Source organism: Cyprinus carpio, chromosome A22, assembly GCF_018340385.1.
Source record: "Cyprinus carpio isolate SPL01 chromosome A22, ASM1834038v1, whole genome shotgun sequence".
Classification (NCBI taxonomy): domain Eukaryota; kingdom Metazoa; phylum Chordata; class Actinopteri; order Cypriniformes; family Cyprinidae; genus Cyprinus; species Cyprinus carpio.
The window spans coordinates 3,664,283-3,686,603 of NC_056593.1; the positions used below are offsets into that span (position 1 = coordinate 3,664,283).

A 22,321-nucleotide genomic window follows, 5' to 3' on the forward strand; every position below is an offset into this window, starting at 1 on the left:
ACGTTCAATTTGCAATAATTATCATTTATTTATTGTCAATAAATGATGGAAACCTTAAACATGATTGTCCTCCACGCTTTTAAAACAAAATTAAAGACTAGTGATGTATTACACCAATAATCTAAAATCTAGATTAAAATATTTATCTAATAATTCTGTTCCAACAAACTTTAAACTTTAAAATGAGTACATTTACATTTGAAATCAAATTAACTTTAACCCTTTTACTTTGATGTAAACTCCATATCTCACGATTATAGCTTTATTTGCCAACTGTGCGCAAAAACACAAGGATTAGTTGTTTTTCTCTTTAGTGAGCTCTTGGTACACATACATATACTGACACTATAGAACAGAAAGAGACGATTTAAATAAAGTAAGACTAAGAAAAAAATAGAAAAATAATGTGAAATACATCTGGAACAGAAGAATTATGTACCCAGATTGTGTGCATTTAATTATGTACTGTATATTCCTGTGGGGGTCCATAATTCCTCGTGTTTTATCTCTCTGTTTACCGTCTCTCTATTATTAACCAGACCGTACAGTTAGCAAGTTTACAATAGCTGTTTATAAAGATCGCTGATATTTTACATTTTCTGATTTTTGTTTTATTCTGCTGAGGCTTTAATCTGTGTGAAATCTGTTTGTTCATCAGGTGTGTTTGGTGATTCAGTGTCAGTGATGGAGGGAGATTCTGTTACTTTACACACTGAAATACATGAAGACTACAACATAATGTGGAAATATGGAGCTGAAAAGTCTCTCATAGCCACATAGCTAAAATGAAGAAAAAGAAGCAAATCCCTTCCACATTTATGGTACTGATGGGAGATTCAGAGACAGACTGAAGCTGGACAGTCAAACTGGATCTCTGACCTATCACAAACATCACACCTGAAACACGCTGGACTCTATGAAGTAATGATTAGAGGAGCGAAAGATGTCATCAAAAACATTCAGTGTTTCTGTCTATGGTGAGTAGAGATGTCTTTTTATTAAAAACGTTCACATATTCTGTTTACATTGTCAAAAAGTTGATTCAATTTATATTTTGAGATGACAGACACATTCAGTGACCTTAACACACTAAACACACACTCAACACAACATTCATTACACAGATTCACTACAATTCACAACACTGAAAATAAGATGATTGTTGTGTTCATATTCCTCTTATTCTCTCATGTTTTTCAGCTCGTCTGTCTGTTTCCTGTCAGTCAGCAGAAACTCTTCACAATGCTCTTCATCATCATCATCATCATCATCATCACAGCAGAATTGTTCCTCTGCTGTGTTCAGTGGTGAATGTGGGTCATGTGACTCTCTCCTCCCGGTACAAAGGAAACAGTTTTATTGTCCAGCATCAGTGTGTCTGATCTCAGCATCAGTCTCAGGTCTCTCTATCTCTGGAGGTGGAAATATCAGGATAAAAACACCTACAGCTGTGTGCTCAACACATCCCATCACAAGCAACCAGACTCAACATCTGGACATCACTCAACTCTGTCACACATGTGCAGGTACAGCAACAAGTTATTCACTGAGCTGATCTCTGTCTTCTGTTGTAGATCAGACTGATTCAATCACTTACATTAATGACTGTCTGTCTTTTCCTCTCCTTCCCATCCTTCAGTCTCTGTCTCTCTGATAGTCCTGATCTCTGTTGCTGCTGCTGGATCTCTGTTGATTATTGTGCTGCAGTTGTGATCTTCTGCAAAAACTACTGCAGGAAACACAGAAAAACTGATCAAGAAGGCAAGTATTCCCTCTTCTACATTTAATTTACAAAGTAAATAAGAAATTCCATTTTTTGAAAAAATATGTCTCTAAACATCTGAGCCAATTGATAGCCCTATTTTATCATGTATTAAAATTATTCTCATAATTTTCCATTGTTATAATAAATGTCTGTTTGTATATAATGACACCGAAACGTCCTTCTCTACTCATCTCACTCACACACACCACACACACACACACCACAAAAGCTTTCTCCATTTTATAAAAACATAATAATTCATTCTCTGTGTAAAGATGTAGTTGGTGCTCTTAAATTTAAATGATCATGATAACTTTGTGCTTGTTTAACTTGAATGCTGATTAAATACAAAGAATGTGATGTTAAACAGCACATCTGGGTTTGATTTATGTGTAAATTAATGTGTGATTTAAGTGTCTCTCTAAATGTAATGATAAACACTCTTTGACTATTTGGTGTGTGGGAAAAAGTTATAGGCCCTAATGGCTGATTAAATTTGTTAATTGGCATTTTAAAACCATTGAGTGTAACTTTGGAGTGTAAATTTGAAAGCCGTAAACTAATAACACACAGACTGTGAAAACACCAGATCTAATTAAGACTGAGTTTTGTTTGGTTTTAATGCCTATTTATTGTTAAAACAGAGACTCGTGAAGAAGAGATCACTTACACCACCCATGAGACCAAACATTTACCAAAAGAAAACACACAGAACTGGTTAAGACAATTTACTGATAATTTGTTGAGTATTTGTATAATTGTTACACTTTACAATAAACGGTGTCGCGTTGTTAACATTATTTAATGTATGAAAATAACCATGAACAAAAACAACAAACAATTACAAGTATTCACAAGGAAACTTTAGTATCTTATGGTTTAGATGTTAGTTTTTACAAAAGTAATAGTTGTTCATTGCTAGTTTTCACAGTGCATTAACTATTTAAACTACAAACAAATAAAAACAATTTGTTGATTTGTAATAATGCATTAATAAATGTTGAAATTAATATTAGCTAGGATTAATAAATGTTGTAGAAGTATTGTTCATAATTCTTATTTTCATGTTAACTTAAGTATGTTATGTTAGTCAATAAAAACTACAGTTCTTCTTGCTAGTTCATGTTAGTTACAATTAACTAATGTTACCAACGCAACTTTTGATTTTAATAATGCATTAGTAAATGTTGAATTAATTAATATTAGCTAAGAGTAATAAATTACTGTAAACTAAAGTAATAAACTAATGAAACCTTATTGTAAAGTGTTACCGGATATAATTTTAAGCGAAGTCTGAGTTGTATTTCACTGTGTTATTTTGAATTCCATTTCCACCCACATCTAAAAATCAGGTAAATCATAATTAGGACAAAAGTCTAGAAATTATGACATACTAATGGAAATGCTATGAGATTAAAAAGTCAAAGTCAAAACTTAATATACTTATAAAAATAGTTAAAAATAAATTTAAAAAAATAGACAAACTCATGTAGCAAAATTCTTAAATACAACGCTAAATAAGAATTTAAAATTACAACATAAAATGTTGAAATTTATGACATACTAATTTGACTTGACTATGTTATGGTCAAGAAACTGATTTAAGTATTAGATCCATAGTTGGAAAGTTTTATTCTCATACTAAATTAACTGATCAAAACAGGCAAGCTTTAGTGGTATCACACAGGGCTTGGGTTGAGCAGTTTGGGAGGTGAGGATGCTGAGAAAAATAAATGTTAATAAATGTTATTATTGGGGGGGGGGACCGAACCCCTTACATGCTTTAGAGGTGTCCTCGGCAGAGTGATCCCACCAATATGTAGACTGAACGCTATCATAAATCATTCCTGTCTCCTGCCTATCAGTCCGCTATTTTAATGGGCAATTACTCATAATTATTGTATTTTCTAGTGTAATGTGGCAATAACTTATATTTGTTTTATTTCTTGTCATGTATTACGTTTTTAAATGTTTTTTTTGTTTTTTTTTTTAGTGTAAGATTCCCTTTTATGGTGTTCAAGCCCTCCTTTTATTTCTGTGTGCAAGACATTTGAACGTGGTTGCTAGCTACATAACAATTACTTTTCCTTGTGAGATGAATAATAGTTATTTAATTATAATAATAATAATAGCTAATAATTCTAATATAGAATTTTTGACTATTGATTCTCGTTGTTTTGTTTTGTGGATTATTGACTTTACCAGCGGATCTTTATTGGCTTTTTGTTGGGAAATGTAATTGTCCCAAAACATGAATTGCGCGTCTATTTCGTTTGTCCTCTTTTCTAAGACCATGTTCATTCCACTTCGAATAATATAATGAAGAATATAACTAGCATAATAATGCAAGTAGTGCATGCATAATATTACATGCACAAGATAGCCTGGTAATTACACACGTCCAGTCTACACATCCATCTAATGCACGTTTGCTCATAGCAAAACCATGCAAATTTACAAACAAAAAAATGCCCACATGTGTAATGCCAAAAAATGCAGTGTCTCTCCATGAAATCCTCCATATGCTTAGCTTTGCGAGGCGCAACCATTTTGTCGTTATTTATCATTTATGTAGCTGGTACCCGAGAGGATCATAGTGACCTTTCGAGCTTGGTCTTATATTTGGTGATCTTCCTATCTCCTACTTCTGTGTCTGGAGCTTTTTGTAAGTGAAAACCACTATACCGCAGAGACTCAACTGTGATGACTTCTTTTCACCCTTGCGAATGTCCGCTCTTAACAATATAATATGGGAAAACTCGACATATTGATTATTGTGAATAAAAGGGTCCTAATGAGCTTTCAGAGCATAATGATCTATCACATTAATCTCCCACACAACGAACCATGTGTATTAAGTTTGTAAGGTTGGTTGTTTTTTGTAGTAACGGCTACAGTTTTAGTCTTCTTATTGCATATTTATGCTTTTTTTTTTTTTTTTTTTTTTTTATCCCCCCCGACAGGGTGAAGGCGCCGGCCGTATCCCGAGCGTGCTCTGAGGTGGATAGAACCACGCACAGGATGACACGCTACGTATAGATGCTCGATGACCTTAGTGTTTAACAGCTACAAGAACCTGTCTAGTCAGATCAACCTCCGCCAACGCCCTCAGACTCTAAGTCTCTGGTTGCCAGCCATTTGCAAAACTAGATGCAGGGAATACTTGTTAAAAACGGTGACAAAGTATAACATTTTATGTGGGCCAAAGACATTAAACTCATCCCGCTGAGGGTTTTGTGAAAGTTTGTCTCCACATACTGTGGTGGTGGGTGTGTCTCTCTCACCACCAAGCAGAACAAATGTTCCTGAAACTTACGGATCACCATAGGAGCATACGTCCGGGAAAAAAAGAGTGCTACCCCCCTCGTCGCCCCCCCTTAGTTCGTGTTTGTGTGCGTGTGTATAGTGCACAGTGTGTACAGTGGTGATCTAAGGTGTCTTACAATAAGTGTCTTCTGCCGTTTGTAGTGGCCCCATTTCAGTCTGAACTGGTCCTTCCGGCTGCGTAGAGTAATGCGGGTATCACGCATTCTCCACGGGTGTGGTTCTAACTGAGTTTTTTTGTCGCATTGGTCCCGTACTCTGTTCTGAGATGGTCTCCTTTTCTCAGTGTTGTCTAAAATTTCGAATATCTTAGAATTGGTTGGGTGTGGTATGTAAATAATAGAACATGTGGGCCCAAGTTATTGTTGTTCGTTCGAATTCCCTGGTTGTCACATAGTCTTTGGTGGTGCAGTGTGCTGGTTTTGGGTTTTACTGATCTGGTGGTCAATTACATTTTTAAGACAGGTCGGTCAGAATGAATTTTTTTAGATCGCCTGGTGTTGATCTGCACCAGCGCTGTCAAAAAACTATGTGTGAGTGTGTATAACGTGTACGCCTAGCTCGCTCGCGAGCCTTGGGTTCCGTCCAGACCAGCGTAATTGGGGAGTAGAGAACCAAAGGCTTCGACGAACAATCAGATCCATCTAAAGCCATTACATTAAGTTTTTGCTACCTATAAGAGAAACGGCTTCATATTAGTACCTGAATGGATGAAAATCTTTTTTTTTTTTTTTTCTGAGAATTTCAATTCATTCTAAGCAGAAATATTATTGATCCTGTTTTTTTTTCTTATAAATTGTTTTTTTTTTTCTGCAGTGTCTGGGTCATTTTAAGAAGAATGGATCTACAATTTATACTTTGTGGTCGATGGTGGTTAATAGTTTATTTTTGTTTTCATCAGCTTCGTGCGAAACTAACAAAGTACTACTACTTTTTTTTTTTTTTAAGCACAACAAGGCTCCATAAGTAAAACAATGGTTGAAAATGAGATTGTAAGATTAAGATGATGATCAGATAGAAAATCTCACCTTAAGTTTCCACTGATAATGGTAAAGATCAGACACAAGTAGACTGTGGACTGCTGAAGAGATCCGCTCCTGCTCCGCTTCCAGCTCTGTAACTCCACTTGAGAATCAGGGAACCAAACATGAGTAGAAATTTTAGTTAAATTTTATTTAAATTTCGTTAGAGTTAATTTTAGTAGAAAAAAGCATTAGCAATGTTCTGGTAGATTTTAGTACCTTTGCTGGTGTGCTCTGAGTGGGTGGTTTACTGTTCAAAAGAGCCCAAGTGTCTGAAATGATACAGTGTCTGTCCAGATATGTCTTGGGCCCCTCGTTCAATGTGCGTGTGAGGGCCCTCTTCACCTGATTCATCGTCCAGCAGTCTGGTCACTTTAAACAGCAGCACAGGATGAGGAATCATTCGTGTCTGGAACACAGGACTGAAACTTTGCGGTAAACTTGACACACTCCTGCGTTCATTACTAACAAAAGTGACACAACGAGGCTACTTTAACAACTCGTGCGGTAACCGAACACGTGTGCAGTGACACTACACCACACTCTCTGTTGCTTATAACACACCCGCGACACGAATATCGTCTGCTAGGTTTTTTTTTTTATTTTAGTTTTTATTATTGAGTTGGTGTTGGTCTTCAGTCATGTTTGTTTTTCATTTCACATTAATGACATCCCGCATCACATGTATGTGTCTCCACATAATGCTGCTGTATTGTAAACCTAAAAACCGCCCTACATGTCCAGAAACTCACAGAAAGCAGATAAAACACACGCCTTCAGAATCGAAAATAAAAGAGTGTGTTGACCAATAAAGGACGAGAGTCGTTCCTCTTCTAGGGTTTGTTGACGGTAAACAACTAACTCATTACATCAACCAAACCAACTGAAGTGAAGACCAAAATGTCTATTTCTAAAAATAGTTTATTGAAACAAATTATAATTACTATTTTTGAGTCCTTTCACTGAAAATCTTTTAAATCACAGTTTACTGTATTTTCAGCTTTCCTAATTTTTAGAATTGTCTTTTTCTTATTATTATTAATATTATTAGTATTATTATATTTGCAAGAACAGCATCCTACACACAGTGTGCCCTGTTACAAGTTGCCTGATATTTCATTAATACATAAAGTGAGCACACTGTATTAGAGCGCCATCTAGTGACATAACTAGGAATCCAACATTCAAAGAATCACATGAACATATCAATATCTTTTAAGTTATTGTTGCTTGTTTCAGAAAGAAAATGGTGCTTATATGGGCTGATGCAAAGTTAAAGAAAAATATACAGGTCTAAAAATATGTTGCTCATGGAAAGGTACAGGATTATTATTATTATTATTATTTTACCACAAAATAAAACTCCTTCATATGCACTTATATACTACAATATTTCAACAGCTTATTAAAACACTGGAAAATTAGTGTTAATTAAACAACACAACCTGGTTTTGGTAGGGAGGATGGAGGGGAATGTCAGCGTCATCGACTGCAAAATGAAAGAGAGTTCACTGCTTATATACTCCAGGTGTCAAGCAGTGATTTGCCAGATCTATTAATATGATTCATTTGAGAGTCTTTCTAACAGAACTTGCACTTGCAGCATAATTTCTTCTCTTCACTATGCCTTTAAATAAAAGTGTCAGAAAATAAAAGGTTATGTTGGTTTGGCAGCCTCAGCCTCAGTCTAATTAGCAGCATATTCATTTGATTCTGAATAGTGGGTTGGTATGTTGCACTTTATGTTGGGGTGTGATTCTCCTGAAAGAACCACAGTTAAATAAAAACTTAAATAAGTCTAAGCTGAATCCAAAAGATAAGATCCATAAGAATCCATAAGATATACATATGAAATATTTATCAACAATAGTTTTAAATAAAGACACTTATCTATTGATAAAGTTATCAATCCTGCAATACAAATAATAATGTGTACACACAATGAGGTTATTTCACTTGTAACCTTGACCATTAATTCAATGCAAACAGTGAAGTCAGCTTTAAAGGTGCTTGGACAACTGTGCAAATGAGGCAGTGCAGAAAAATACTGAATAGAAAAACATTATAGAAACTATAAAGACATATGATACAGCCATATACAACACACTCTTTTATACAGACAAAGTCACATGTCTTCATAAATAACAAGCAGCGAATGCGTATTGAAAACTACAGCATCATGTTTTCACGATGGATTCATTACCTTTTAAACTGTTAGTGGGCATCAACTGTAAAGTTCATAATAGCAGGAAATATTCACCTACAAGCTAACCATGAATGCACAAGATTTACTGAGGAAATCAAAGCATCGCAGGTTTCAGTTTGAGTCGGATGTCGAGCTATTAGTGTCAGTTCAATAAGACCGGAAATGACAGATGGGAGATGATTTGACCTATTTTATTTTAAAAGCATCAGTGTTAAATTATAAAAATGAAAAATGTTTTTCAATAAAGAACATTTAAAATCTCAAAAAGGTTCAGAAGGACATTTATATGTAATTTTCATTTATATTTTAATGTGTGTTAATCAGAAGGCTCAGACTCAGGATTCACACCAGCTTGAGTGTTTTCTGCAGACATAGGCTTTTTAGATCAGACACTGAATGGAAAATGTTTCACGTGCTTGTTTTGTTCTGTTTGTGCTGGAGACGGCCGTTAGGTAAGTTGTAAAAACATTTTTATGTCTTCATTTCTTTGTTTCAGAACATTACTGCTGCTGTTCAAATGAAGGATTTGCATTTGATTTTCTTCCCATGGGTCAATTAAAATAAACTGATATTTACTTTACATCCAGGCCGCCTTTCAGCAAACCTGTTTTAATGTTCTTCATATAGGCTACAATCCTGAAATAACTGAAAATAATAAGCAAAATTTAACTTCTTGATTTACGAATCTGACTGGAAATAACTTAAAAAAGACACACACACACACACATTAAAGGTAAAAGATCATGCTCATCTATCTGTTCATATAAGTGATATTTAATCATTTGCGTCTCTTTTGCTGTTCTTCAATTCACATTTAAATGTTTCAAACTGATTTCAACGAGAATCAAAACCTTTTTCATGTACTTTAGGTGTGTTTGGTGCTGAAACACAGTCAGTGATGGAGGGAGATTCTGTCACTCTAAACGCTGATGTTACTGGGATATGTGAAGATGATGTACTGTGGAACTATAGAGATAAAAACTCTCTTATAGCTAAAATCAATAGAGAGGCTAAAACTTCCTCCACATATGATGTTCCTGACGGGAGATTCAGAGACAGACTGAAGCTGGACGATCAAACTGGATCTCTGACCATCACAAACATCACAACTGAACATACTGGAGTTTATCAACTACAGATAAGTGGAGCAAAACTGACATCAAAAACATTTAATGTTACTGTCTATGGTGAGTAGAGATTATTTGTCAAAATGTTCACACTTCACATATTCTGATTTTATTTCCTGGAACTATTTAAATCATAAAATACCTCATATTCACTTAATAAACTAAGCATTCTGTTTATTCTCTGATGTTTTGTAGCTTTTCTGCCTTTTCCTGTCATCAGCAGAGACTCTTCACAATGTTCATCATCTTCATTATCATCATCATCATCATCATCACAGCAGAATTGTTCATTGGTGTGTTCAGTGGTGAATGTGGGTCATGTGACTCTCTCCTGGTACAAAGGAAACAGTTTATTGTCCAGCATCAGTGTGTCTGATCTCAGCATCAGTCTCTCTCTACCTCTGGAGGTGGAATATCAGGATAACAACACCTACAGCTGTGTGATCAACAATCCCATCAGAAACCAGACTCAACATCTGAACATCAGTCAACTCTGTCACACATATTCAGGTATGTCAGAGCTGATATTAGTGATTTTTTATTGACCTGATCGCTGTGTTTTGTTGCAAAACAGATGCATTCCCTTCTTTTTATCATTGCAGCACCAGACGGACAGTCTCCTTCACACCCAGTCTCTCTGATCGTGCTGATCTCTGCTGGGTCTCTGTTGATTATATCTCTGTTTGGGATATTCTGCATCTGCAGGAAATATAGAGAATCTGATCAAGAAGGCAAGCATTAACTATTGCTTTTTTTTTTTTACTTTACATTCATATCTCTATATACATTCTGTTTATTATCTGATGTTTTGATCTCTGATTTTTGTGAAGAGAAAAAAGAGGTCAAGTTAAATTTAGTTTTTAATGCATGCTTTTTTAAATTGTTATAGTTGCAGATGATGTAGCAGTTCAGACTCATGATGAAGAGATCATTTACGCTGATCCGACATTCTACAAAATAAATCCACAAGAAATGGTGAGCTACTGTGTTTTATGTAATGATTAGTCTATTAACAACATACAATATTTGGCACAGTGTTTGTTTTATCCCGGTAAATCATGCTTTTGTTGTTGTTTATGATATATGCATTAACACAAATGATTAATTTTGTGTGCAAATAGAAAATAAATTGTTCTTTTTGTATCTTGTCTGTTGTATTTTTACAGACGGCTAAAGAGGAGAATCACGTGGAGTATGCAACTGTCTGCATAAGATCATGAAACTTTATCTTTTCCTAAGTACAAATCCCTTTCACTAGACATTTGGATTCAGTATGTGACAAGTTTTGAGATGGCTGAGAATCCACATAGACGTGTATGAAATCAGCATCAATTCTGGAACAAAAATTGAAACATTAACATGATGAAAAAAACTACACTTCATAGCTCTCCCACTAGGTCGTTGTCTCCTTAGTAGTGGATCTGCGTTTCATATGTATTACATAATCTGAGAATATTTGTTTTACATTTGTATTTGTTCATTTATAAGTAGACATTTTTATTTCTCTCTCTCTCTCGCTCTCTATCTCTCTCTGTATATATATATATATATATGTACTGCCCTTCCAAATGTATTTCTAATGAGAATACACTAGTAGACACTTCATTTTTGTTCACAAATCCAGAACCTGCTCTCAAACACACTTTTACTCAAAGAGTTGTGCTAGAATATATGTAAAAATGGATAGAGGAGAAAGAGTTCAGGGATTTATCAAGGAAATGTATTGTTATGCAAGGTCTACAATTAAACAGAAATAAAAGAACAATTAATGTTAATATGAACAATATAACAATCAGTGGGCTACAGCTGAATAATTCTGCAAAAATACAAGAAAAACGCAAACATATATACCTGTAACTTTAATAGAGGCAAATATATAACTATAATAATAATAATAATAATAATAATAATAATAATAATAAAAAAACATTAAATTCAAGAGTACTTTTCTGCTGAATTCACAAAGACATGCTACCACTAAAATCTGTTTCATATTTTCAAAAAATACTGACATCCACCATAATGACACATGTGGAAAGAGAAAAACCAGAAGATGAATCAAAGTTAATCACAAGTAGCTTTTCCTCAAGTTGAGGTGAATACCAATATATGGAAAGTGCACACAGTGTCATACACACAAACACAAGACAACATTATGGTAACAAGCATGACACTAAAATAATGCAATAAACACTCTTTTAAAAAACATAGGATGTTCCATAAAACATAGATAACATGACTGGTAACAAAAAGTTCCATACAGGGGATTCTGGGAATGTCACTTCATGGTTTTTCACTGTAAATTAAAAGATTGATCATTTTATTTCCAAAATAGTCAAATTAACCTCTAAAATGGTCAAATGTAAGGTTAGCTCTTTTAGTTTTTACATATAATAAAGGAACTTACCGTTAGTCAATTAACAGGTTTTTCCTGTCTTTCAGTCAAAATTATAATAATTTTTAGTGTACTGTAAATGGGGAAATACATAGCAAGACATCAGCCAATAGTTATACATTTCGCCTAAACTTATACACATCTGAATGCTGGTTTGTGTCTCTGTGCAGACTTCAGAAGGGTCTCAGCATCAGAAACATGTAGATGGTTTATTTTAATGGCATCCTGGATCGCATTTGAGAACTATATGTTTGTTCGGAGCATTTTATTTAAACGAGGCACAGTGTAATGGAGAGTTCGCAAAGAAACTTTTGTTGACAGATAATGCAGCAACTGTATTGGAGCTGACAGCAGCTAAATCACGAACTGTAAGTAAATGGTTTTATAAAGCTTTGTCTGTAAATGACGGTTTTATATGGATGTTTTCAAAACACTTACTCATAGACACTGATACTTTTTCCTACGCATTAACATTAGCCAATCATAACAGTGGCCATTTACTGATAAGCCTTAAAGGGATAGTTCACCCAGAAATGAAAATTAACCCAGGATTTACTCATCCTCAAGCCATCTTAGATGCATATGACTTTCTTCTTTCAGACTAACATAGTCTGAGTTATATTAAAAAATATCTTGATATATAATGGCAGTGAATGGTGCTTGAGATTTTGAAGCCCTTAAAGTGCATCCATCCATCATAACATTAATCCATATGACACCAGGGGGTTAATAAAAGCCTTCTAAAGTGAAGCAATGTTTTTGTCAGAAAAATATCCATATTTAAAACTGTATTAACTATGATAACTAGCATCCAACAACGGCAGTCGATTTATGGAGGAAAAATGACCTCTGACGCAACGCATAATGTTTTGACAAACATCAAAGCGCTAAAGATAGAGCAAAACAAACTCTCACCAATGTCATATACTCCTAGGATGGCTTGAGGGTGAGTAAATTATGGGATAATTTTCATTTTTGGGTGAATTATCCTTTTAAAGGAGATGTGCCTTAAAAACGTAAAAATTTCAGAGGGTCAGAATGGGGGTTAAAAGTAATTGTTTTTGTTTTTGCTTTTTTTTTTTTTTTTTTGTGCAAAACATTAACATTATAAGTGAACCTCGAGGAACATATTAAAATAATTTTAAAAAATCATGTTATGACCCCATTTAAAAATCCAGTCATCTTTCCTAAACAACTTGGGCATCTAAATATTTTGTAATGATAACTGATTGAAACTACATCACACAAATACACACCGAAAACACACAACCAGAAATTGTCACCAGTTACACCTGCACACCAGCACACATGCTCCTGTTACACCAAGTACAATCCAATCTGTAATGAAAAATACAGACAGTCATTATTACTAGAGAGTGACAAAACTGATTTTTAGATATATTTAACAGATATTTACACCCCTTCCACATTCATCAGTTAAATGATACTGAGTGAACAGAAGTGGCGCCATCTAGTGTTACTGTCTATATTCATCCGTACTTTGCTAATGGGTAAACTAAATTCGGGTTGCTGGAGGTGCAGTTCCACTACATGTCAGTGCACTAACCACTATATCAGCACCGACAGAACAACATATTTATTAATTAAGTGCAGATATGAATAACAAAAAGCTAATTTATAAACAAGCTTACTGTAATAGCTCTTGTTGATTTTGGAAATGATTAAGCCAATTAATGGTAGGTACATGTCAAACAACTTTTGTGTAAAAGAGAAAAAAATAGAAGAGGAGCTAAAACATCACAAGTTATAAGCATAAGCACAACTCAACTAAATAAAGAAGGGAAAATAACAATAAATTTCAATAGCTTAAAATTTAAGCTGTCAGACCCTATTGTATCTATAAATATCAATATCTGATGATCAGTATGTTTTATTTATATAAAACAGAAAGAACAATAAAATTTCACACATCACACTTTACTAAACATTTATGGTCAGTTATAATAAAATAAAGTGTGGTAACATTTCGATAGCTATATGACTTTTTACTTGTCAGATTCGGTGTCTGCATCATAAGGAGTAAACTGTGGGATCTCCAACATTATTGGGTAATTAAAGTAAACAGTAATAAGAATAAAGACCAAAAATAAACATAAAATCAGAATACCCCATATAAAATTTTCACACCATTTCTTGACAAAACCCACCCAATCGCTACATGCCCAATTGCATTCCAAATCCCAAACACCACTAAAAATAGCACTCCACAAGTAAAATAGACATTTTAATTCCAAGTCCCAAATATAAAACCCAAATACCAAGTCCCAAATATCACTTTATTGAGGTCGCTTCAACCAGCGGACATGAAAAACAACCTGCGACAACTGTGTTTTAAAGTAGCCCAATCACGAAGGAAAACCACAGACTTGGCAACACAGAGCCTACATAATCGCCTAAGCGCTAAATATCTCATAAGGCAACCATTCTTAGTAGTAGGCTAACATATTAGCACACAGCATCAGCATTAATACTTAATTTATTTTCTATATAAGCATTATGATGCTCGTGACAATATCTAGATTGTCCAATGGACGTTTTCTCTAGTATTAAGACATGAGACATCCTCTGACGCTGATCATTCCAATTCAGTTTCTAATGCTGGGTACACACCAAAAGATTTTTTACATCTTATAAGATTTTCAAAATGTGATAGACCACAAACATGATAAAAAAATCCTAGATTTAACCGTTTTGCTCCTATAGTGTGTGGTGTGCCATGATGTGACAAAGACAGCACACCACACACCAACAGATTTTCAACCAGAGTCTCGACTGTGAACACAGGAAATCTCGCAAAATCTCGCGAGACTTCAGAATAAGCTGCTCCTCCATCTCTGCTGTCCACATCAATTTCACTTTGTGCTGCACCATGACTGCTTCCGTCTTCCATCATCTCGCTTTCTGATTGGATATTGTTTCGTTTCACGTGATAATCTCCAGAGCGTGCATGCGTTTGTCCTCGGGGTTCCCCCCACCTATCAGGATTTCTAATCGTAAATATTAAACATGTTGAATATTTATGATTCGAGATCGGGGCGGCTCCGACGATCTTCAGATCCGGTTCGGACACTCTTAACACACTTCACACCAAGGGATAATCTGTAGAACCTTCAAGATAATCGGGACATAGCTAGGATTGTCGGAAGGAGGGATATCGGCCCAAAATCAGCCCGATTATCTTTTGGTGTGTACCCAGCAAATTCTAACGTGTGCACGCTCCCGCGCGAACATTTGCTGAACAGTGACACCTGGTCATAGTTTCCTCTAAGTCACCGATTTCTCCACAACACCTGGCTTGCTCACAGACAGTCGCCTGAGGAAGAGCGATTCATCCCTTGCTTGGTTTACAATTTTAATAACTCCTTTTAATATCAAGCACGTCTCGACGTTACGTTACACGATTTGACGATTTGGACGCGAAGCTTGTGCTTTATTAAACCGAGTCACATGCGCCATTATCGTTCAGCAAAAACAGATAGACTTACCAAGCTGGAAATCCCACGCTGGGACGAAAACTAAGATACTTATCACAGTTTCTTTGAAAGACGTATGCAGATTCTGTGGAAACAAAAGTATGTTATGTTTCAGTGTTGATGCTATCTCTTGGCTATATAAACAAAACAATGACGCACAGGCGGGGTTTGGTAGAAAGTGAAAGTTCTACAGAAGCAGTGATGAGGGACTGAGACCTCAACATTATTTACAACATTGATCATCCAAATGCCTTCTTCAGTTTGTTACGCTTTGCCAGGAGAAGACAGTTTTGCCTCTTTCACACAGTAACCCTGTTGAAAAAAACAGCATATGCTGGTTACATAAAACACATAGTAGTCCGGGTTTGGCTACCGTTTCTCACAATAAAATACTAGAGCTATACTACTATGCAGTCTATGTAAAATATCATAGGTTAAAATATTATTTCATGCTGTATTGTGTGGCTAATAGACATTATTTCCTCTAAACTGTGTGTGTAATATTATGTAGATATTATGTGGTTAGATATACCCAGTGATGAAAGCTCATACCAAACCTCTGAGGGAGGTTATTCCTTTTTAAATAGGTTCAAAACGTACAAAGCTTTCATTTTTGACTCGGTTTTTTTGTTTGGCAGTTTGAATGCAATAACTGAATTCTACAGACTGTATTCACAATATGTTTGCTGACATATCTTGCATTTCCCCAGCACCAGACAAGTAAATTATTCTGAATAACCAACTTCAACACAATTTAAAAAAAAAAAATATATATTAGGTTTATTGACAGATGTCATGGCAGGTGGGTAAGCAATTGAAAAGTGAACAATAAAAGCAATAATAAAAATTTTGATCATCATTAGTGATGTGCTCTGCCGAGGACCCAAAGTTTAAAGGAAGGCCTTGAGGGATTATGTGCACTTATGTTTTTGTGGACTTACAATGGCTGCCACGAGCGCAAGTCCACAGTAACGTAGTGTGTTTCATTGGTCATTTTTGGTAACAAAAGATTGCATGGCCAAATTTAAGTGATCAAGGGCTTGAACTGGAATTAAATGCAGCCCCAGAAAAGATCCCAAGGGCTTCTTTTTCCATTTGGAACAGAGTATTGATTCACATTCACATTGCTCACTTGCTACCACATAAACTATTAAACTTTCAACAAGCAGAAAGGGTCACTAAATTAATCAAATATTGTGTTAGGCCACGATCACACAGAACATATTTGTTTGCATTGAGAAGTGCTTTTTAAAACTCTTTTCTATTGGCAGTGAGCTTTTTGCATGCTGTTTATACACCCCGGGCGCCTCGTGTTTTAGCCGCCTGCTGTGCCTTGCATATTTGTAGGAGTGCTTTGAACGCCTGAAGTTGAAAAAAAAAAAAAAACAACTCTGAGCAGAGAAGCGGCCAACATCATTTGACAACATCAGCTGACTTAACAGCAAACCAGTTTCTAGAGTTCTCGCGCTATAATCCTTGATTAGACTGACAAGACAGCTGATTCGGTGGTTGCTTAGCAACATTAAAAAAATGCAGCACACTGCTCTTTTCTAAACCATAAAAAGCCAATCAAATAAAGGCAGTGCGGTGCATGTTCTGTCTGATCAGGGCCTTATTCATCACATCTTTTACAGCACTTAAGTAATATTATATTAAACATCTCTACCAAATTACAATACATTTAGAATCATAACTAAATGATAGAATAAGATTGCATTCTGTAAAGGAGGGAGGTCAGACTGTGAGGTTCATGAAAGCATGACAGGAAGAAACCCTTCACCTACAAACTAAACATACATCAAACAAATGGCCGTTTTCATGCACAAGCTAGTTGTCCACAAAACAGATCACATCAGATTTTTGAAGAAAACAGACCACAGCAGGTTTTAGTTTGACCCAGAAACTGAGCTGCTCGTGTCGCACTTCAATAAGCCTGCATTAATGTGAGATGGCAACTTTTGCAAAAATCGCATGATTAAAAAACCTTACACATTACAAATATATTACATTATCATTACATTTGGGTTGACTAATCCAATTTCCACTCTTCTACTTTTTTTCAGATTTGACATTAAAAACAACCTTTCAGAAATCATAAATGTTACATTTTTTAAGTGCTTTCCAGTTTTTCAGAGCCAGAACAACCCACACATACACACAAACACACACACACACACACACACACACACACACACACACACACACACACACACACACACACACACACACACACATGTGGCTGTGAACTAGTAGGGTTGTCAAACTCTGTCGGGGGAGGACTCACATGAGAATCAGTATCTTATTAGATCAAGAGTTTTTTGCTGAACTGCTAACGAAAATGTTTCACACGCTTGTTTTGTTCTGTTTGTGTTGTCTGATTGGTAAGTTATAAATGCATTTTTACTGCTTCATTTATTTCTGTTTCAAAGAAAGAAAAAGAAAAATGCCGCTAGTCTCTTCTCAGTAAGTCTGTTATAATTAGCCAAATATGAAACTTCTGTATTTTCCGTATTTATGGCTGTATTTATCTTGTGTGCAACTTGACATTTTTATTTTTCTCTACAAGCAGAAAAAAAAAAATATATATATATTAAAGATCAAATTATTGATTCACACACATCAGCCTTTTCATATACCTTTTGTTTGATGTTTTTGCTGCTTTTTAAGGTTACAAACTGATTTCGGGCTTTCTAAACAAACAACATTAATATATGTATATTCTGTTCTTCAGGTGTGTTTGGTGCTGAAACAAATGAAATACAGTCAGTGCCAGTGACGGAGGGAGATTCTGTCACTTTATACATTGATATTACTGAAATACAGAAAGACGAAAGTATACTGTGGAAATATGGAGCTGAAAAGTGCATTATAGCTGAAATCAATAAAAAGTATGTATTGTTCTTCACATATAACGGTACTAATGGAAGATTCAGAGACAGATTGAAGCTGAACAAACAGACTGGATCTCTGACCATCACAAATATCACACCTGAACACGCTGGAGTTTATCAACTAGAGATAGCTGGAGCGAGAAAAAAAACATTCAGTGTTTCTGTCTATGGTGAGTAGAAATCACTTGTCTAAAATTTCACATATTCCTGTTTTATTAAATTAGTATTTGATTACCAGAAAAAATAATCTGGATTCATCCAAAAAAAAAAAAAAAAAAAAAATCCAGATTACGGCAAGGTGCTTAGAATGGACATCAGTGAGGTCAATTATTTGAAGATATAAAATTTAAAAAAATGTGAAGCTTATAATTTGATAAAAACAATTACATTAATTATTTTGCCAAAACTCGTATATTATTTGACTTGTAAAGCTGTTTAAATCATAATTTTCCAAGCATTTACGGTATTGTGTTATCAAGTGACAACGTTATTAAATAAAACTATAACTTTACACAGTAGCTAAACAGTATTTTAGTGTTTACAGATTGACCCCATTGAGAACTATTATAAGCACTTCACTGTAACATACATTCCTTTTTTCTTCTTTGTGTTTTTTTTTTTTTTTTTTTTTTTTTTTTTTTTTTTTAATAAAACAAGTGGCGAGACATGGCGGGCAGCATGTGTACACCCCAACAGATTTCACAGAAAAATATCCATATGGCTTTTAAATTTTTTAATTAATACTTTCTATGGGATCCTATACAATGAAATATTTGTGCAAATCTTGTTTATTGGTTTTAAATTAGATTAGTCAGTTCCAAAGGCAAAATTGGAACTACTCTAACAAAATCATTTAAGATCATGGTTTAAAAATGAGTACCCCCCAATGAATGTTTTTAGGGGAAAAAAAAAAAAACATCAAATAAAATTGTAATTAACAGGAATAAGCCAACAGATGAGTCTAATCAATCATCACACAGGTAGCCACAGAATAATTGATAATTAAGAGTGGTATTTAAATCCACTCTCATATAGTGTTCACAAAATGGCACCACATTGGAAAGAAAATAATTTCTTTGCACAAAAATGTTTAAGAAAAGTAATAACGCATTACTAATAGTTTGAATACGGTCACAAAAGTGATCCAAAAATTCAAAAAGGATGGACTTGTGGGAAGCTCGCTGAGACATCCAGGCCGTCGATGGAAGTTAACACCTCGTCAAGAGCATTTTGTGACAAGAAATGCTGAAAAAGTTGCCATGCACTTTCAGTACAGTTGGCTAAATCATTAAAATGTTTCCCGTGACAACCTTACGTCGTCCACGAACAAAGCCACTGCTGCAGCCCATGCACAAAAAAAGCCAGCCAGTGCTCATTTTAACAAAGACAATTGGGACTCTGGACTTTGGAGTGATGAGACAAAGATTAATGTGCACTGTAATTATTGTTTTGTGGTAATCAACATCATGCAACACAAATGTGACCCTGGACCACAAAACTTGTTGTCTTAAGTGTTAATTTTTCGAAATTGAGATTTATACATTATTTGAAAGCTGAATAAATAAGCTTTCCATAGAACAATATTTGTCTGAGATACAACTATTTGAAAATCTGGAATCTGAGGGTGCAAAAAAATCAAAATACTGAGAAAATCGCCTTTAAAGCCATCCAAATGAATTCTTAGCAATGCATATTACTAATCAAAAAAAAGTTTTTATATATTTACGGTAGGAAATTTACAAAATATCTTCATGGAACATGATCTTTACTAAATATCCTAACGATCTTTGGCATAAAAGAAAAATCACTAATTTTGACCCATACAATGTATTTTTTTGGCTATTGCTACAAATATACCCCAGAGACTTAAGACTGCTTTTGTGCTCCAGGGTCACAAATGCTGCTGACTGAGCTTAATTTGTACTGAACTCTGAATATTCCTTTAACTATTTACATCATGAAATGTTTAATCATTTTATATTTTGAGATGATGGAAACATTCACTGACCGTCAACACCCTACAATGAAAATAATAGTGCGTTAAATGTATCCATATTTCTCTTTATTCTCTGATGTTTTCAGCTCGTCTGTCTGTTCCTGTCATCAGCAGTAACGCTTCACAATGCTCTTCATCATCATCATCATCATCACAGCAGAATTGTTCATTGGTGTGTTCAGTGGTGAATGTGGGTCATGTGACTCTCTCCTGGTACAAAGGACACAGTTTATTATCCAGCATCAGTGTGTATGATCTCAGCATCAGTCTCTCTCTACCTCTGGAGGTGGAATATCAGGATAAAAACACCTACAGCTGTGTGCTCAACAATTCATTCACTAGTCAGACTCAACAGCTGGACATCATGAATTGTAAAATGTTGCGCCATCTTTTGGTGATACTAATATTGATTTACTCTCAGCTATACAGTGTTGATGTTTGATGGACAGATCCACTCACACTATTGGCTCATTTTGTCCATTTCAGGTGAAGGGCTACCTTTACTTCTCATAGTGCTGATCTCTGCGGCTGCGTCTAGTTTTCTGCTGATAGTAGCTGCAGTCATTGGGATCATCTGCACCTGCAAGAAACCAAGAAAAACCGGTCAGGAGAGCAAGCAATTATTCTGTAGTAGTATTTATCTTTTTAAGACAAATATATAGAAAACTTTGTTTTAACACATCTGTGGTTATCATTAATGCAGTCCAGAGACAGAAGGAAGACGGAAGTGATTCAGCATTGTGTAAACCAAAAACACGACAAAAGGTGAGATGCTGCAAGATGTTGCAGTGAGTTAGTGTGATTGATGTTTGCAGCATCAGACGGTCAGTGAGAAGACGTGGGTGGTTGAGAAACTCAACTGTCATCATTATTACCTTTAGTAGGGACTGGCGAAAAAAAAAATAGTTTAAGCATTTATTTTTAAATGGCTTTATTAAATTTCTGCACTGTTTGCTCCTCAGTGTTGTAAATTTTGCCAGTCTATTTACATTTTGTAGAAAAAAAAAACAATTAGCCAAAATAATAAAAAAAAAAAAAATAGCATTTAGAAAATGTTTAAGATGTATCAAAACACTAATATTTGTTCATTGTTAATTTATTATACATTATACATGTGCTGAAACAACTAGGCCTGCTGACATTTAACCCAGCACTTTTTAAACAATTTGTGGATTAATCTGTAAACAAATGTAGACTTTTTTAAAAATCCCAGAACCTCTGCTTATAGAAAAGAAAACCAATACATGCAAATCATTTATATTTGTTACACTTTTTAATTTAATGGGCATGATTTATACCATTAGATTTTCACAGGAAAGAAAGTAGACACGAAGTTGTTACCTGTGCTGAAGTCTGGCCTCGAGCTGCAGCTGCTCTGTGGTTCATCATTACTCTGAGCTCAAATGCAGCCATTGGTTGCTTTGTAGACGTGCTGCAAACTTCAACTTTGCTGTTTGCTTTTTGTGTGAAGACACTCATTCTCAGCGCAGAGGCTGTCGTTACAAACCTTCAGAACACAGTCCCCTGCTTGATGCTTTGACTGCTTGAAAAGATTATTGATGACTGCTCCATGTTAGAATCTGTTCTGTAGCACTCTTTGAAAACAAAACCAATTTGTCAGTATTTGTAGATTAATATTTGATCTTGTTATTAAGAGATTAACAAATCGTCTATTCATTTTCTGTCGCATCAGCAGGTTCCTGATTGAGTTTGTGTTACCTTTCAGAAATCGAAGAAGGAGACTGTGTATGAAAATGTTCCCAAAAAAAAGAAGATCAAATCCTGTAACTAATGGAAACGAGTTCCTGCAGGTCCCTGCCTCACGCTTTTGGTTTGGCTACTGTCTTCCAAGATATGTCTGCTTTGTTTTCACTCCTTGTGCCATATCTTTTAGTGTTATTGTGATGTCTGAAATTTTTTTTTAATTTAGTGGTTTACCATTTGAGCAAATTGTTCTATTTTTAGTTTATCATATGGAAATTTATCTAACGTTCATTATTAAATATACATTTCAACCTTCACTGTGCTCATGGCTTATGGAGTGTTTCACTATAGCAATACACTGGCTACCTCATCTGAATGTGTTCGTAGTTTTGTGTTG

The 22,321-nt window shown here is 35.0% G+C and overlaps 1 protein-coding gene and 1 long non-coding RNA gene across 3 annotated transcripts in view; one reads left to right on the forward strand and one right to left on the reverse strand.

Annotated features, from left to right (window-relative positions):
• Nucleotides 1-6,706, reverse strand: part of LOC109053833 — a 69,979-nt gene extending 63,273 nt beyond the window's left edge. The window contains exons 1-2 of one of the 2 annotated variants that reach the window (XM_042712357.1): nt 6,457-6,706; nt 6,118-6,214 (exon numbers count right to left, since the gene is read on the reverse strand). The gene's annotated coding sequence lies outside the window, so the exon portion shown is untranslated. Of the gene's footprint in view, nt 1-6,117; nt 6,215-6,330 lie in introns of both variants that reach the window. The other variant, XM_042712356.1, reaches the window with a different exon arrangement.
• LOC109100993 lies at nt 1,478-22,087 on the forward strand. Its single transcript, XR_006153243.1, has 4 exons — nt 1,478-1,520; nt 20,707-20,823; nt 20,924-20,985; nt 21,947-22,087. It is a non-coding gene; the product is annotated as an uncharacterized LOC109100993 (long non-coding RNA).
• The last annotated feature ends 234 nt before the right edge of the window (nt 22,088-22,321 follow it).